The following is a 16,571-nucleotide window of genomic DNA, read 5'->3' as shown; positions in this document are numbered from 1 at the left end:
GGAATAGTGTAAAAATCAAAATAGCAGTTTCACCCCCGGGACAATCTTTGGTTCAACCCTGAGGTCAGTAAAACCATCATTACAGGTAATAAATCGAACCCTGGAGGCAGGGTAGCCCTCCAACGATCGATTTAATTAAATTCACTTTACCGACGCCTGACGAGCTCTGCATTGGTTCCAATTGTGAGCATTTTAACCCTTTGGATGTCGTCAGGGCACATCAGGACGTACTGATGGCTCTCAAAGGGTCATCTTGCAAATTCAAAACTGCTCAAACGACTGTGTGGAATAGTATTTATCTGAGAAATGCTCAGTACAGTTTAAAAAATCGAGGTTGAGCTTAATATCAGGGCTTATATTTGGCAAAATAATTGAGAGATTCAAGAAAAGCTTTCTGTTTCAAGTGTAAATGTGTACAGCCCCTCTGCAGCTCAAGTAGAAAACCGCTTTAAACAGCAAAATTCATTTCATATTAAGTCCATTTAGTGCACTTTTGCAGCTGCCGGCGACTGAGATTAGCTGGCAATGCACCCACCCGCGAGAGCCTACCCCAACGCTTTGTTCAACCGAGACAAAAGAAGGGGTTGCCAATGCAGCGGGTGGGAGCACTTAATGGCGAAATTATGCGCAATTAGCCGCAAGAGAGTTTCAGAGATTGAAAGAGCCCAGCGTTTACACTAGAAAATTTAATTGAGGGTGCAGCTGCACACAAATTTCCGCGTGTTTGCTCTGGCGTGTGCACTGATCACGCCGCTCTCTCTCTCTCTCTCTCTCTCTCTCTCTCTCTCTCTCTCTCTCTCTCTCTCTCACACACACACACACACACACACACACTCTCTCACTCTCACGGCTGCCGCTATTACTCATTTGCGCGAACGTGTGCATTTTGATAAAACTCTGGCTGGAGCGCGCGTTTAATGTATGTTTGCCCTGCTGCGAATGGCGGGCGGGCGCTCGCTCGCTCGCTGGCGCAGATATAAATTATCAAATTAAACATTCGGCTCGAGCGCTTGCATACATTACACACACACAGGTTTGATGTGAGATTAAAACGAGCGCCGAGTAAAGGCAGTTGGGTAATGCAAAAGTGCGTACTGCGGCGGCGGCGCGGGCAGGCACTTGAGCAATAAATCAGCCAGCCTTTGATTCGAATTGGGTTATCTAAACATTCAAACTCCGTAATTCACCCCGCGCCATATGCGCTCTGGGGGAAGAAAGAGTTGGAGTGCTTTGGTGTGGTGCTAAAATGACCGGCTTCATCCCCCGACAATGCATCGCCGGGTAATATTTCACGCCTGATTTTCATTACGAATTTATTGTTTGCTGTGATTTATTGCTGATGTCTATATATCACGTCAAGCACACTGAAAGGTCAGACACGCAAAGCGTAATAAACATATACCCAAATGTGGCTAGCTAATTAGATTTCAAATTTATTTCGAAAGGAATTATTCTTGTTTTCTCTCCAGTTTTTTTTAATTTCCACTGTCAGCTTTACCTATTCCTCTATTAGACCAGGTTGACAATTAGATAATAGTGTAATGGAGTTCCGTTTTGGCATGTCTTGGTTCTTGGTCAACGAATGCAAGAAATGTGATCCACACAAATTATTTTCCTTAGTTTAGTTTGGCTTTAGTTGTTATCACTTTTATTTTCTTATAGAGCCAATATTTATATCTGACAGCTTTTGTATTTGAAAAAGTGTGTGTTCAGGAGTCTTTTAAGGGTAATTGTCAATTTTACCGACTTTATTTCTCCATCCTGAATTTTACATATGTTGTTAGGGGTGTTTCATAGTGTGTAACCTGAAATTTTGAGCAAAAAATTCGGGGGCTTTTTTTTGGGAAATCACGATTTTCGAAAACAGAAAATTTAAGATAGTATATCCGAAATATCAAGGTATCTTCGGTCCAGATTGGAATTTCGATGTGGTTTTTTCACCTTCACACGTAACTTTTTGAGTAGAACAAATTTTCCATTGGTCAAAAATTTGTAGTTCAAAGGTCAAGGTCACAAATTCGCGTGCAAAATGTTCAATTAAAAATATCGCAAAATACGCCCCCTCGGATTTTTTTCATGAAAACGTAAAAAATGTAGCCCTGAATTTGTAAAATCGAATGGTGAAGAGAAATCGATGGAGACTCTGATAGATCGCGAGATATTTTGAATTTAAGGATTCGTGTCGCGCGTCCGGCACGACGACAATATCATCCGGCGATTTTACTTTCGTAATTTACGTCGGAATTTGATATGTAACCCACATGTTATGCATATGATTACCTAGAAAAATAAACGAGCTTTCCAGTGGTGTGCTTACATTTTGTATTGGTTTCAAACTTCTCAAGAAATAGCGGCGCGCGAAAAGAAAATATAAATTTTACAAATATTGACATTTTTACAAATCCCAAATCTCGGGTTCTAACCATCAGAATTGCAAAAACTACCCACCGTTGGACTCGTCTCGACCTTCCCTGACCAGCTAAAAGGTTTAGGGGTGTTTACCCTCCACCCCTAAGTTGCTGAACTTCAACCCCCAAGAAAAAAAACAAAAAATGTAGCATCCCTCAGTTAGGGATGGAGGGTAAACACCCCTAAACCTTTTAGCTGGTCAGGGAAGGTCGAGACGAGTCCAACGGTGGGTAGTTTTTGCAATTCTGATGGTTAGAACCCGAGATTTGGGACTTGTAAAAATGTCAATATTTGTAAAATTTATATTTTCTTTTCGCGCGCCGCTATTTCTTGAGAAGTTTGAAACCAATACAAAATGTAAGCACACCACTGGAAAGCTCGTTTATTTTTCTAGGTAATCATATGCATAACATGTGGGTTACATATCAAATTCCGACGTAAATTACGAAAGTAAAATCGCCGGATGATATTGTCGTCGTGCCGGACGCGCGACACGAATCCTTAAATTCAAAATATCTCGCGATCTATCAGAGTCTCCATCGATTTCTCTTCACCATTCGATTTTACAAATTCAGGGCTACATTTTTTACGTTTTCATGAAAAAAATCCGAGGGGGCGTATTTTGCGATATTTTTAATTGAACATTTTGCACGCGAATTTGTGACCTTGACCTTTGAACTACAAATTTTTGACCAATGGAAAATTTGTTCTACTCAAAAAGTTACGTGTGAAGGTGAAAAAACCACATCGAAATTCCAATCTGGACCGAAGATACCTTGCATTTCGGATATACTATCTGAAATTTTCTGTTTTCGAAAATCGTGATTTCCCAAAAAAAGCCCCCGAATTTTTTGCTCAAAATTTCAGGTTACACACTATGAAACACCCCTAACAACATATGTAAAATTCAGGATGGAGAAATAAAGTCGGTAAAATTGACAATTACCCTTAAAAGACTCCTGAACACACACAAAATTATTTGTGTAGTTTGTGGTGGAGTGTGTTTAATCCTTGGATGCAAAAAATAAAAATAACTCGCATCAGATTGATTCTTTTCATTAAAAATTCCAAAAATTACAGTGGGCCTATTTGGGTTGAAACGCTACTTTGACCGTTTCTAAACGCACCACAAGAATGCCGGCAACCAGAGCGATAGTCTGATCGGACATTGCAATGGCATAAGATCGAGACAGCAGCGCCACAGTGACAGCCAACGGAAGTAGTCTATAGACAATTTGCTGGATTTAGACCAAAAACCGCATAAGCAACGGTTTTTACGCCATGCCAAATTCGGCTGACCCTCAGGAATCGATTGACGCCCGTCAAAAAATGTAATTTACTAACAATCAATACGACCTCAATACGACCTTCTCTCTAACATCAATATTTAAATTTAAAATCACCCCTTTGTTGAATTTTGATGGATACCACCCTGTTGCAAAATTTAACCCAATTTCGTAAACATCTGCTTTAATTAATCAATCAATACGAACTAGATTGCCAAACTGCTTTCACAATTTGGTTAGTGGGCAGGAGCATGATTACTCATTGAAAGTCATTCCCACTTATCTTTTAATTAAATTCATTGCTTGCATAGAAAGTTAGGAAGGAGTGAGCGCAAACGGACCACGCACAAAACGCAAGACAAGGGAGAGAGATTGGTCCCAAAATGGACTGACAGCGCGCAGCACCAGCAGCAGCTCTCAAGGTCCTTTTTATTTTCGAGGCGGATACACGGCGGGTCTCCCTCACACTCGAGTACACCCTTTCCTGCTGCTGGCTGGCGAATTAGTATGTATGACTGCATCCGCGCATGCAGATTGAGGAGGAACAGGTCGTCGGCTCCAGCACCACCACCAGCAGCAGCTTGTTGTGCATTAAAAAAGCTAGAGTGTTCTATGCGTGTACAAGTAGGAGAATGGGCCAATGGAACCCAAACTTTTCATCGATTTCGCTTTACAGCATGTGTGAGAAACGCTGCGGCGCGACCTTTGTTCCGTTTGGTCGTAAACAACCCCTGAGACGCACTATAAAGGCCACATTGCGTAGCAAAAAATTTATTTTCCTGGTAGCAGAATAAAACTGCACATGTCGGACGAGATTTAAAAGTAAATTTAATTGAAAATGAAATCCAAGGTCTGCATCCAAGGACCCATTTACTTATTTGGATATTACCTCGAATTCAATTTTGTCAAGCAGGGAGCAGTTCCGAATGCTAATTGGGTTCACCAGCACCGCCATAAAAGCAAAGAGGGCCGCTTTTCATCCGCTCCAGTCTGTGCAAAAAGCGCTTGTCATATTTTTTACGCGTTCGACGCCGTGATTTGTAGGCGGCTCTGTTTTTACAACCATCAGCGTAAAGATGAGACGCGCGCTTTATTCTTCGCTCCGGCCTATGGCGAGGGAGCTAGAGTCAAGTGTGTCATAAAAAACTGCAAACAAATAAACACACACACAGACAGAGCTGAGCCAGCCTCGCAAATGCGTGGATGCAACCCTTTTTTGCCACCACGCAAAAACGCCTGCTCGAGAACTAGGCTAGAGCTGAAAAATAATGTCTCTCTGACCAAATTTATGCACATTTTAGGGTTGTAAAACGCGGCATAATGAGACCGCAGGGAAATAAATTTGCATCCGCAAAAAGTGGTACTTGGTGTGTTCTCCGCCCTCTGAGGATTATTGAAAACGACACGGAACAGATGGAGCGCGGATATAATTATTATTTGTTTTTATCAATTAGAACACTTTCCATTAGTGACCCCTCTGTGTAAATCTGGTAAATTATGCGGTGTTCCAGCGATTTACATAATTTTGAGTTGATTTACACCTGTTTAATTGCGAGGAAACTACAGCAAAGGCTCTGCTCGAAAAATCCTCAACGCTGATTGGCTGACGCAACGAAGATTTTCGGTTAGAGAGCCCTTGAAAATGTATTTCTGCGATTAAAAATCAATGTACCAACTCTTTAGCAGCGAGTAGACGCTCTTGGTATTAGCAGAATACGAGTGGAAAAAGGTGTTCGGCGACTTTTTACTCCGCTATCACTCTTTCCATGAACACGAACATATAGTAAAAGAATTTTATTATGTCAGTAAATCCAAAAGGAGAAATTTCGTTGCGCAAAATAATTTTAATTACAGCCGTGTTTACGTTCGCGGGGCATCATTAGCGGCGTATTAGCCTTTAATAAGAGCCGGTCTGGAGTCATGATTGGCCAGAGGGCAGCGCAGAGTAGAGAGCCAGCCCAAACACTACTTCTCTGGCAGCTAACAAGAATCAGCAGAAGTGCATTTATATATATATATATATATATATATATATATATATATATGCCTGTATGTTGGGCGAGTGCATGAAGCACGGGGAATGAAGAGCGCGGCAAAGGTCGCATGATTTGATTTCTCCGCCGTGTGTATTTATTCCTAAATAGTCTCTGGCTTTCTCACGGCTCGCGCGCGATCAATAACGGAACAGACAATCCCATAGAGCGCGCATATGAGAGATTATTGGAATATATGGACCTGCTCGCGCGGTGTGCCTCTTTTTTAAAATCGCTTCGTAACTATGCTGCGCGCACAATGCCTCCGCTGATTATTGCTCACGATCAATATTCACGATCTTAGGAAATTCCGGCTCGACAATCTGCCGCATCATTATACATCGTGTGTGCAGAAAATAATGCACTTTGGCACCGACATCCAGTGTGCACGAGACGCGAGAGAGCAAAAGATGGCAGATAATTACTTTTTGCACCAAGTGTTTCACGGTCGCGTTTATGTCTGACCCGAATGTTTTCACTCGCCAGCTTGATCTTCGACATGAAAATTATTTTCACAAGCATAAATTGACCTTCCAAGTTTGAGATCGAAAAGGGGACTTTGATTAAAAAAAGGTTGACACGTTTTAGAAAGGAATTTTTCAACAATGTAACCACAGGTAAATTGAGCTTAAAATGAATAAAATCCTCATGAGCTTTTTAACATGGGAATAAAAGTCGAATTTTTCGTTTAATCCTGATGATTTGCGATTTTTACTAACTGCAAACAATTAATAATTGGGCCATGAAAATCAGCCCGTTAATTATTTTATATAAAAAAATCATAATTTTCTGGGATTATAATTACAGGCTACACGATTAATCCAATAGGATGACGTCAAAACGTACAAGGTTTCCCATGGCGGACACTGAGAAACACACATAGAAATGCTTGGGGAAGATCCTGTTAGCACAATGCACATTTTAAATACAAATTATGATCACACCCGCGCGCGTTAACCCTTTCTCGGCGTAGATTGTGCGCGTTAATAATCCAGTTTAATCTTCGAGAGGTCAGCGTGTTAACTGCGTCCCGTTTCGTTTCTGCCAGCATCATCGGATTTAATAACGCGCCGCGCGCGGTGCAGTCTCAGGTTCCCCGAAAAGTGGGTCCGCGCCGCGTTCCGCGTTCGTGTTTCTCTCTTGCCGAGTCAGCGTGCGATCTTTATGAGCGCACACTTTATCATCCATTGTGTATTATTTCGCGAGTGCACGGCGAGGAGAGGAGGTCGCTCGCTCGCGTGGGTCAGCATCTGGCCGACTCCTGATTGTGAGAAAGAGCCCATTTTTGCCCGATTGAAAACGCAGCGCGATTTCGCGAGACGCGCGGCGCGAGAGGGAAACGAGTGAGTGACGTTTTTTTCTGCTTCATGAGACGCTCGCGAGATTTGCATCTTAAGAAGCTGCGCGCGTACCTACTCTATCTATCTGGATGTGCTCACGCGACGTATTGGATTTCTCGGTGATCTGACAACACAGAGAAAATATTTATTTATGCAAAGCAGTTTCGTCGGCAACTCCTTTCCTCCTCCTTTTGCTGCTGCATGCAAAACATCCGCCATCCGCGTCGCAGCTGTCTAACAGACTATGAAATATTACGCGGACGTGTTCTCTTGCCCTCTGCAGGTCAAGTTTCAATAATTAGTCTTAGGTTGTTGCCTTTTGCTCCAAGTCCTAATCAACTTAATTATATCTCTATTTAGTCTTTAATTCGTGGGCCAAAATTTACCAACGGAAAAAATGGTTTAAATAATTTATTGTAAGGGTGTAGGCACCTTTAAACCCTTCGGCTGGTCAGGGCAGGTCAAGACGAGTCTAACGGTGGGAAGTTTTTGCCATTCTGATCTAAACCCGAGATTTGGAGTTAAAAATATTTACAAAACTCCCTGACAAACAAAACTCCAAGACAAAAAAATTCGTTGCTTCGAAGAGTAATTTATCGAAAATTTAAGCAAACAATATTTTTAAATTTTAAGATAATATAAGTTTATACAACATGTTATGAGACACCTTTAAGCTCATTTCCACAATTCCAAAATATTGACCTTGACCTAGGGCATCAAATTTGGTTTCAGTTCAACCGGGCTCGGCGAGAGGAATCCAAAGAGCCCATTAATTTTTTAAATTTCACCTATAAAAATATAATATTCTGTCGAAAAATGACAGAATCTTCTCGTAAAGACGGAATCCTGGTGTAAATTTCATTGAGTTTGCTTGACCTCATGCTAAATTTGTCCTTTGACCCCCGTGACATTTCGTGGTAACATCAGTTTGAATTTCATTTAAACTTCTTTCAATTTCTTTCAAGTTCAGACGTGACAGCACAGAAATATATAAATGCGCGTCACGGCTGCTATACATTATTTGCCAGCAGCTCCGAGCTCTAGATTATTCTCTTGTCTCTTGCACGCAGCTTTCTCTATCTCCAGTTTGATAAGCTCCAGCGTGCAATTACAATTAGAGAGGGTTATCACGCCCGCCAGAGATGACCTGTGACCGTCCGAGGCGAGGGCAGTGACGTGGAACTTGCGCCGAGAATGATGGCCGCTTAGCCCCGACTAACTTTGCAACTCGCACGGAGTGAAAGAGGCTGTGCTGCGCTGCACTCACTACGGTCACTCTGCTAATTTGGCCGCGTAGAAAGTAAAAGCGCGCGCGGCCGGCTTTTTGTTCCGGGGAAACAGCCGCCAGCGCTTTTCTTTATTGCAGTCGCAGCAGCGTTTGCCAGAGTGCTCTAACTGAACTTGATTGATTATGACGTGTGGATAAATTTATTTGAATTCGGCCTGCCACTTTCAATGACTGCGACCGAGCAGCAGACAAACCTGCCCTCATTGTTTCCGCTTTTTGTGCTGATTTTTATTAGACTTTGGCTGTCCGTTTACATTTGTGCGGTAAAAAAGACAGAATTTGATGTTTACCATTGCGGGGGGATTTTAACGTCTTTTTTTAGGGAAAAGCTGTTCATTCTAGTTCTTTAATGGGATTTTACGTTTTGACGGTTGGATTTTCTAGCCTACCTTGATGCAAGAGAACAAATAATCTCGTCCCTGAGCACCTGTAAGGTTTCCAAAGGGTAAAAGTGTACATATTCTGCAAGCTCTCAACCTGGCCGTTCCAAGTGTGTGTAGATTTTGCAGATCGAACCAAAACAGAGCCCGTCAGGTGTCGTTATAATAATTAAAAATGCAAATTTATCAAAATCGATGTGTCCAGGGTTCGATTTCTCACCTCCTCTGATCGTCTTTTCGGATCTTAGGGGTGATACCAGGCATGCTCGGAAGGTAAAAATCAACCAATCATACAATTTTGATATCGAAAAATAAAAATTTTTAAGGTATTCAATAATTAAAAATTAACTCATAAATGACTCTGAAAAATACCAATTTTTTGTGACTGTCTAAATAGGCACCGTTTGGCAATCATGATATTTGCCAGTTAACTTAATTTTGTCTTTAATTCTTATAAAAAGACCTATGCACAATGAACACAACGGGATGTGCTAAATAAATCACAATCTATATCGTTGTTTAAACTGTTATTGGCGACGAAATTGAAAGGAATGGTGCAATTGCACAGTTTGGTGCACACCGGGCGAAAGCGTGAAATTTTAATACTGTGATCAGCCAAGTGTTCCCAGTGCTCAACTCAATCAAGCAAATGCCATGATGTGTTCTCCGGGGCGACGTGACTGCAGCGCACTCGATACACCGGCCGGAGCAGACAGAGTTTGCACACTGCACACCAATCTACATATTCCAATATACACAACAACATGATAATTTTCCCGCAGGCGGCGACTTCGCTTAAATCACAGTCGAGGGGAGCTGATGGCTGCAATCGAAGTGAGCAATCAAATCAATAGCCGCGCAGACTGCTGCTGGCTGATTGCGTTTTAATTAAACGATCGTTTATGCATTATCGTCTTGTCTACGGGGAGAGTTTTGCACGTGTAAGATGGGAGGCCCTCTGGTCGGAGGCGCCGGTACCACGTGCTTCGCCGGCCGACCACGTAGGGCGCAGCACCTCGTCGCCGGCACAAAGGCCACGGCGGCTCCCCAGAGATTTTGCCTCAATGAATACGCACTTGTTAGCAATTTCCACAAGGGCCGCTGATACAAATCTTTCCCTCGTTTTTCGGGCGCCGCAGAAAAAAATGCACAAGGGTGTGCTCATGCAAAATTCAATGCCTTCTCCCTCGAGGGCGAAACTTTTAAAAGTATATGTACATTAAAATGTCGGCAGTTTGTCGGTGCAGCCTGCGGCCAAAAGCAAAAAGGAGGCTTTTTTGTTTGGCCTGCTAATTAATTTCGTCGAGCTTGATCATCAAAAGTAAAAAGTTTCTCTAGGTTGACCGTCATACGGTTAAGTCATCCAAATTTATGCCCCTTCGAGAAACAGGCAAAGTTTCCAAACAAAAGTTCTCGTTTGCGTGGCAAAAAGCATAAATCTTGAATAAACTTGCTCCTCCAGTCACACAGAGCCGAGAGACGCCAAATTTACGAGATTTTTATGCAACTTACGTAACGCAGCCGGGGCAAAAATCGATTAACATAATATAGGTGACCTGTGTGGCGGCGCCGTTCCAATGGTTTCTATCCTATATCGATCTCTCCCGAGAGGAATGCGTTAATTAGCAGTTATCTCTGCGTGAATGTGTGCAGTTCGCGAATAGGGGACCCGTTCTCCGCTTTCCGAGACGGATCGCTCGACGAACCAACGAACCAACGAACGAACCCTGCCGCGTGCACCCCGCGCTGCGCCGAAAGTAAGCAGAGAAATCAGAGAGCGGAGCCGCGCACTTATTGAATTAATTAGCAGTTGTGTGTAGGTACATTTTGCCCCATCACCATGGCAACTCTGAAAATTCCGTGTGTCCCAGCCTTCATATTACACCGTCGTTTGGCAAAAAAAGGCCGGGATTCCGTCAGTCTGGCGCGGAGTTATTAGCGAGCCAATCAATAGGGGGGCGAGAGGGTGGCTTATCGAAAGGATAGACACCCCGCACTCGAACGCCCAGCGATGCTCACCTCTACCAAAAAGCAACTACTCGAGCAAAGCACTCGACAATCAGACCAGACTTTGATCAAATAATAAAAAAGCCATCTGCAAAAATTTGCCCGACGCCCGACGTCTGGCTCAGATAATTGGCTCGCGCAACTTCATTGTTTTCAGATGATCGCTACTTTGGGAGCGTGCGGCTGAATATATATGCTCCCTCTCAACGCCGCCTCATTGAAAGAACTCATCTCTTATTGCACAAACATTCTCTTTCAGGTGGATATTTTTATGGCCAAGTGCTAATACATATTTATAGAACTTGCGATCGTCATAGAATATCTTGGAAAATCAGTCTCTCGAAAATTGTCTCGAGTTCCAAAGGATCCCTATTTAGATGCCAATAACTTTTACATTTGCAATAAAGCAAATTTGAGAATTTTTTTTATTTTTTTCTAATTTTGAATATCTTTAAAACAGCCTGTTTGATTTTTTCTAAGTAAGGACTGTCTTAAGTGTCTGTAAACATGCTTGGAAATTTTGAGGATGTTGATTTAAACCTTTAGTTTTTCAAATACAAAAAGAAAGGGTGTTTTTCAGTGCGGTAAATTTTGAGAAAATTGCACGATCGGTAGAATTTTAGCTTCAGAGCATTTTTAGGTTAGCCTGGTTTTAATTATATTGAAAATTTTTAGGTTACCCCAGAGGTCTGTCAAGATCATCAAAACAGGTGAGGAATCGAATCCTGGCATCAGGGTAGCCCTTGAACGATCAATATAATTAAAATCCTTTTTGTATCCATTTTACGGACGCCTGACGGGCTCTGTTTCAGTTCGATCAGAAAGAAAAAGTTGAAAGCATTAAGAATATGTGCAATTTGATCATTTTTAAATCATCAGGGTGCTCAAAAAACAATATGATGTTCCTAAAAACGTATAAATATGGTCTAAACTTTCTAAAATTTCATTTTTACTGTTCATACAATAATATAAAAATTCCTGTCTCTTTTTGCGCTATGATTATTTTGATTTACTTATATTTAGCTCGTGATTTTTCTTCGCAAGAGAAATTCGACCCTGCAGAAGAATTAATACGACTTCTCTTTGCTTCTGCAGGAGAATCGCCGCGCTTCTATGTGTACATTACACGTTTAAGCGGCTAAAACCGAGGTTTTTGTGTAAATAAATACTCTTGGCAGACTTAAAATCTTGAGGCCGCGCTCTCCGACGCGTTGATCCTCTTTATGCAAATGCTTGGCTTTCGGCGTGAGAGGTGTCGGCTTTTATTTTTGCAGCGCTCGACGACGTCGCCGGCCGATCGTCCAGGGAATCACATGCATATAAATTTTCATTAGGAAAATGGAGCGTTGCAAATTCCCTGGGAGCGTCTCGGCTGTGATTTTATGGGTTTGATATGTCATCTGGGCGAGCAGAGTGAATATTGGCGTGCGGCTTCGCGGGGACACGCAGCTGCATCTTTATACAATGATTGCTGCTGCACTTCGGGTGATCAGCCGACAAGATATTGCGTAAGACGCATTAGCGAAGCAGGCTGTTGTCTAACAATATTGATTTTACGGCCGCACTGCCTGCCGTCCTCTTCTTTATTAAAAGTCTGCCGAGACCATTTTCCTCATTGAACGATCGCTCGTTTTCCACGAAAATTGCTTGGTTCGTCTGCAAATTTTTATCCCCGAACACAACTATTTGCTTGCTCTTTGTCGATCGGTGCGTCATGCCATATAAGATAAAGTAGAGGCAGTTTTGCTTTTTTTAATAGTTACATAAATTTTTGTCGTGTGGCACTGTGATCTCCTTAAAAACACTTTAAGAGCAAAAATCACGGTCACAGGATGGTTTGGTGTGCGTTGAACTCCTCTCGTCAAGCTAGATCGAGTTAAAACTAAATTTTAGGTCATTGGTCAAGATCAAAGGGGCATTTTAGAAAATTTCTGGGTGTTTTTTTAAACCAGTGTCCAAAACGCCCTTTAAAAGTGGTCTCAAAGGTACGTGTGAACTTATGTGAAAATTCCAAGGCAGTTTTCAGCTTCATTTTCGAGAAATTCAATTTTTATTTTCGAAAAACATATTTTTCAATTTCTGCAAATTTTTTGAGCGCCAAAACTCGGGTTCTAATTCGGGTTGATATGACAGATCAAATAATAAAGGAAGAGTCAAACAGTTAAATTAAAGTGTGAAGTGAAACCCGTTTCACCCGTTCGAAGCATTTTATTTTTTTTAGTTAAGGACTCCCCATAGAGTCTTCATTTGGGCCTACAGTAAACGATAAAACTTTCTGCTAGATTAAACCGAAAAAACGGAGTGGACCAAAATCTCACAACTCTCAAGGCGAGCAAAATTTATTCAATGAGCCTGCTGCTCCGTACTAAAAAGTAAACCACAAACTCATTTCATGTGAGGGCTGAGCAAGTTCTGCGGCTTGCTGTGCCGCCCGCCGCAGCAAGTAGCAAAAGCGACCGACGGTCCATGCACTGTGCGCGGGCCGTACATATACACAAAATCACTACACGCGAAAGGACCCAATTCGCAGTAGAATAAAAGAGCAGTGTGGCGTTATTTTTTATTGTTCTGTCTAGCGGCGGCGACGCCGGTCGCACACACACTACACTCGTCGTCGTCGCTTTCAAGTTTTGGTCGGTGCTGCTTACTGCAGTGCTCGTGGCAAAAAAGTATAGTGTTGAATCCGATGCTTCGCCCTATATTTTGCTCCCAAGAAAAGGCAGCAATATGGATATCGTCCGGGGCTGCAGAAAAACAGCATATACCGGTGCTTTGAGATTTCTAAAGATGCAATAACAAACACACCAGCTCTGATTCTCCGCCGGCACACGAGTGTAGTATTTTTGCACGTTTCTTTACTGCCGCGGCGCTATTGTGCAAAAAGATTCGTATACTGAGCTGGAGATTTATGATTTTTATAAGTCTGTGTGTGTTTGGCACCGCGGCCGGGTAACAATAAACAGCGTCTGCGAGAACGTATGACAAAGACATACATAAATGCAAATCGAGAATTTATTATGCGGAGATGAGTTTCAATAGAGCAGCCAGCCGCTTCTTATACCAAACGAAGACAACTCTGGTTTTAAGCACTTGAATATTTTAATTTCGTTTCATTTCTCGTCACGCAACTACCAAGAAGTCTTTATTTGTGCTTTCGAGATCGATGCGGCGGAAAAGGAAAAGTTCAAATAGAGCGTGCGCTACGGTGTTAAAAGACACGCACGTGCCGAATTAAAATTAGCCCAAAATCGATATGAATACTGTATCGTGGGCAATAGTTTTTACACTATCCTGCTGTATAAAAAATAAGAAGTTTTTTAAATTAAATTATCAAGGACAGGCCGAGATTTATTTTTAAACTACCGTCTTTACAACGAGCGATCGTCACTGAAATTTTGCTCAAATCCCTAAAGAAACCTTTAAAGTTGAACATTCTCAAGTTTCAAAATGCTCGCGGTGGTTGGTGGCCTCAAAATGAATAAGTAAATCTGATTATTTGCTGCGAATTAGAGTTGCAAACAGCTCTCCCGCAGGTTTCCGACTTGCTTTTCGCACGCAATCCGCTGAGCATTGGACATTAGCATCACAATCACTCAGCAGTGGCAATTCGCAAGTATAGGGGCGTAAACAAAGGCTCAAGACGGAAGACGGAAGGGGGTGCGGGGTGCGAGGCGCGCCATGGTGACGAATTAAGTGCGACTCGCAACGATTTTCATGCCGCCGGCAGCTGTCCAGTCCACTCTCTGTGCGCGCGTTTAATGCATTAAATCGGGCCTAGCAGGGTGGGCCCTCTTTGTTATCCAGACAACCGGAATGATATTATTATTCTCGTGACGTCATTGGCCGCTCTCGCACACAAAAATGTATTATATCCCAGTCTCATTTGGCTCTCTCGTGCAGATAGATAACGAAAATGCAAGAAGTGTGTGGCGATGCGACGGGCGGGCGGCGGCACTCGCACGCTTTTGATTCCTGACGCGGAACCACCCCCGACGAGCAGGGGCAATAACGGGCTCGCCGAGCGCTGGTTAATCTAATGGTTTTCAGATAACCGCCGCGCCTATTCATCCTATTCCCGGCGGTGCAGTAAAAAATCTGCCAATTGCAGGCCGGGGCGGGCGCCAAATTTTTCCATAGACATATTGCTGAGCCAACAGCAGTGACAATGAATAAGGCGGAGTGGCGCACTACCTCCAGGCTAATTCAATGTTGCCTTGCCTTGGCATAATGCAAGTTGAGAGCAAACTGGAATTGAAAATGCCTTTTGACATTAAATATTTTAATATAAAATATATTTCATTTCAAGAAAAAATTGAAAATGTCCTTCAACTTCAAAATATAAAAAAGTGCCTTGTGAACAATTGAATGGACTCTCAACGATGATAATTCTCAGGAATTGGCTAGACTTCTGTAGTTTCCATAAACATTAAAAATCTAGGACATTTTTCTCCAAATTTATTACGAGTAAAAATTCAAATTTTCTACACAATTTCCAGCGCCTGACCACATTTTCTTGGCAGATTTCGATTCGTCTCGTCGAAATCTGTCCGATAGCGTATGAAACCTTTGAGGGAAACTCTTTTTGTTGTGAAATATAAAATAAGATTTCAAGTAAGGAGACAGTGCTAACTTTGCAGCCGCGTTTCCCAAAAATTAGGACAATATTTGGCTTCAACTGAATCCAAATCATTTCATGCATTGGCAACAAAACATTTTCCAGGATTTTGCACTATCCAATCCTCTTTAAACCGTGTCACGTTCAAAAGAAACACAAAAAAATCTTCTGGACCAAACCGAGATGTTAGCCTGCTGCTCCCTGTCCTGCTCAGCTGGATTAAAAGCTCTCAATCTAAAATCCATCAGCTTGCATCAGACTGGAGAGTAAATCAAAAAAGGGAGCCTGGCGTCATCAAGCTAATGGGCGATGAGAGGGCTGTTTTGCAGAAAACGCGCACTTGCGTAACGTTAGTGCCAATCAAAGGGCAGCAGCTCTTGGCACGAAGCGTCACCTCGTGCGCACTGTCTGGGTTTTACGCGCACGGGCGGACCTTGATCCCTTTACATTTATCGGGGGGTGGCGGGCGGCCGGGCGTCGTTTTTCACGTTTAACAGCCCGGCACAGCAGCAGCACTTGATATTCCATTGATGGATCGTATAAATGAGCCCGTTCTCGTTTTTATGCCCCGTCAATTGCGATCCGACCTGGGCGCGAGCGAGCGGGGCTTCGTTTGCTAAATCGTGCGTGATATTTGATATATGGTGGTGAACGGAATGGCCGGCGTGTCACCAGCAGGTGTATACGCCTGTTTTATAGACTCGCGCCGGCCGGCCGCTATTGACCCACGTACTTTCGAGGCTCAACACACTCGCACGTGAACAATCGACGTGCTCCGCAAAAGTGTTTTTGCAATCTCGGCGCGATGCCCATCATAAAACGCGCTCCACGCTATTTCTACCGAATACAAATTCTATCTTGTGATCTAGTTTAGCGAGAGAAATTAAAATAGAGTGGCTGGTCGAGGCAGTGAAACGATGTAAAAACGCAAAGTGCGCCCTGGTGACTGTCCAAATCGTCCGCGAGAGAATTGACAATTGACAGCAGGGGACCGTTTGATTCGATGCAAAGAAAGATTCACACAAACCACTTGTTTGCGTGCTTAAAAATTCAATTGGCATGAAAATGCCCCGTGCCTCTCGACGTCTAGTCTAAATTTTAACAAATTTCAAATTTCCATGATATCTTGAAAAGTTATCGGATTAAAACAAAACTCGACATATAAATTTGGAATCTACTCAGTGATTTTTCTTAAAATTCTGACAGAAAATAG

The 16,571-nt window shown here is 42.6% G+C and overlaps 1 protein-coding gene across 1 annotated transcript in view; it reads right to left on the bottom strand.

Annotated features, from left to right (window-relative positions):
* Positions 1 to 16,571, bottom strand: part of ckn (CRK like proto-oncogene, adaptor protein) — a 121,106-nt gene that overhangs the window by 103,014 nt on the left and 1,521 nt on the right. The gene's annotated exons all lie outside the window — the stretch shown is intronic.

This window comes from Cloeon dipterum, chromosome 3 (genome assembly GCF_949628265.1).
Source record: "Cloeon dipterum chromosome 3, ieCloDipt1.1, whole genome shotgun sequence".
NCBI classification, from domain to species: Eukaryota; Metazoa; Arthropoda; class Insecta; order Ephemeroptera; family Baetidae; genus Cloeon; species Cloeon dipterum.
The sequence above is the reverse complement of the archived record's forward strand: the minus strand, read 5'-3'. Positions and strand labels throughout refer to the sequence as shown.